We start from the raw sequence: 3,002 nt of genomic DNA, 5'->3' as shown, positions 1-3,002 counted from the left end.
AATGGGTTTAATAAACTCGTATATGAATTTTTTTTCTTTGGTTCTTATACAAGGTGATTCACGGCGACGTTTATGGAGAACCGGTGATACGATTTTTTTAAAAATCTGGATTTGTGCATAAAGGAACTGCTCTATCTGTCTAAATCATAGACTTAAAATAAAATATAGACTGAGCATCTCATTCATAAATAGCTGGAAGATGCGGTCAGACAATGTCTTGTTGTTGTGTTATTGTTTTAGGCTCTAACGAGTGCGACACGAGCGATAGATATGTTGTCTCCGTCGTAACGGTCGTTCCCTGACGACTCTGACGAGGAATGCAACACTGTCTTTCGTTTCTCAGTACACCTGAACTCTCCGTACCATAGCCGGGTAATTTTTTATTTTAATGAAGCTATAATTCAATTAAAAATATATCTAATTTAACTTTTTTATATTTTATTAAGATTTAGGAGAGGGTTTTTAAATAAAAGTTTAGAAAAAAAAAACGTCCAAAAGCGATAAAAATAATAAAATAGATGTTATAGAAAAAATGTAACAATCGAAATTATCTATTTAATTTTTGAAATTAATAAATTAATTATTAATTTTAGTCAAACATTTACAACCCTAATATTAATCAAAACAGGATCTATTCTATAGATATAATAGAATCGGCGATATGAAAGAGAAAAAACTTCATGATTGTTGTAATTTTTTTTTCTGGTAAGTGATGTCTTATTATGTAAATTAGAGACAACAGAGATCTGTTTCATTAAAGCAAGCTTTTAGGAAGTGGATAAAATGAAAACTACATTTATTTAACCCAGTACTGTCTATTACACCGCCTGCGTCTCAAAAGTAGCTCACCCCCATAATTTTTTTATTTTTTCTAATAAAAAAACAAGATTTGGTATGTTAGTATATGACATAAATTAGGATTGATTGACGCATTCAATTGTTTTTGGTCACTTCATGTTTCACCGGAAATGACTATAACTTCTGATTTTTAAATGGCTCCTTAGGTATATCTCTACTTTATTCGATAGAAAATGACACTCTGAATAGAATGACATATCATATGTCTACTCTTGACATTTTCGCATATGGTTTAATTGACATTGTAACACGCGGTTCATAACGACAATTTGACTCGAAATACCAAGTATCAATTCATAAAAAAATGCTTTTTCGAAATATGCTAATCAGTCACCCTTGTTCCATTTAAAAAAAATTGACATATGAATAAAAATACGATTTGTGCATCTTTTAACCGGCCTAGACAAGACACGAAAAATATTAGACAATCAAAACAATTTTTCCAATGCTCCTTGATTAAAACTTAGTGTTTTTAACACCGCCGTGGCACCCTGGATTGAAATTTATAATACGATCTGTTTTTAAGCGACAATGTCAAAAGTTGACATATGATATGTCATTCTATTCAGGGTGTCATTTTCTATCGAATAAAGTAGCAATATACCGAGGGTGCCATTTAAAAATCAAAGTTTTAGTAAAAGGAAACAGGAAACAGGAAATGACCAAAAACAATTGAATGCGTCAGTCAATCCTAATTTATGTCATATACTAACATACAAATCTGTTTTTTTATCTGAAAAAATAATAGAAAGTCATAGGGGTGACTTTTGAGCCGCACCCGGTATATTAAAAAATATTGTTTCATAATGTAATATCATTTTAAAATTCTTGTATGTTATTTTAGATTCTGAAGATAGCTTTAGGATAAACTGGAATATATTTTTAATAAAAACATGATTAATTTTTTAACCGATGCCTTGATATAATTTATCTTGTATAATAACAGGGTTATAATTATGGTTTTGTTACAAAAACTTTTATATAAATGATTATGTAATAGAAAAAAATCAGATTTTACATTTTACTAAAATATTATCTAAATAAGCGCCTTTCTACAACAACGCCACTGACTCCCAATTGGTAAATGGAGAGTTGCCTACCGGTCGAAAGTCGTTTCGAGACTCAAATGGATCATTTAAGTCAAATTTCTTGCAAATTTGGCACTGGCGAACCATATTTTATAGAATTTTCCTTGAATACAAAAAGTAAATAAAATAAACATTTAAGGACTACAAACTAAGAAAATGCAATAATTCAGCTAGAGAGAAGTAGCGGCAACAATGCTTTACTACACACGTGCGACGCGTACTATAAGATAATAGAAGAATGAATAGGCGACCTCGCCTCTAATCGGTGTTGCCATATTGTAAAATATTTATCCTTTTTACATAGTATTCGACTTATAATAAAATAGTATAAGGACTATTTAATACATCTATGGAATATTAAAACCTACTTTATTAAAATGCAGTATTAATATCTCAATATATGTGTATAATAAGTAAAAAAATATTGATTGAATATTAAAGACGTGACAACATAGGCTGGACGAGGAAGGTTTGGTCGGCTGCGATCGAGTGTACCCAGAAGTAAACATGTGTACAAAAATGATTGTTTGACCGCGTGTAGATGTAAATAGTGTAGTCTATATTTTAAGTCTATGGTCTAAATTATTTTCAGCATTACAGTGTTGCCGCTTCATAATAAAAGTGGTAGTATGTTTTTTAACACCCGGTATATTATTACGTTTTTCGAAACTACTTTCATATTTCAAAATTTTACTAATATACTACATATACCAATATTATGAGATTATGAAAGTAATTTCCAAAAATGTAATTATATACCGGGTGTTCCGTTAAAAAAAGAAAGATGCTACCACTTTTCAAATGATGCGGCAACATTGTAACGCTAAAAATATTTTAGTTAGATGGAGTAGGTGTCTTTATGTAGAAATCCGAATTTTCAAAAAATCTATCATCCGTTCTCCATAAACGTCTAACGTACCATCGCCGTGAAACACCCTATTTACAGGGTGCCCAGGCTGAGCGTGCATTAGAAGGTCTAGAGAACTACAATATCTAGATCGGAAATTTTTTGCACTACATTATTTCACAATGAGATTTATAGATTAAAAATATTTT

Source organism: Sitophilus oryzae, unplaced genomic scaffold (assembly GCF_002938485.1).
Source record: "Sitophilus oryzae breed Bouriz unplaced genomic scaffold, Soryzae_2.0 scaffold_2008_pilon_pilon, whole genome shotgun sequence".
Classification (NCBI taxonomy): domain Eukaryota; kingdom Metazoa; phylum Arthropoda; class Insecta; order Coleoptera; family Curculionidae; genus Sitophilus; species Sitophilus oryzae.
This window is presented reverse-complemented; position numbering follows the sequence as displayed.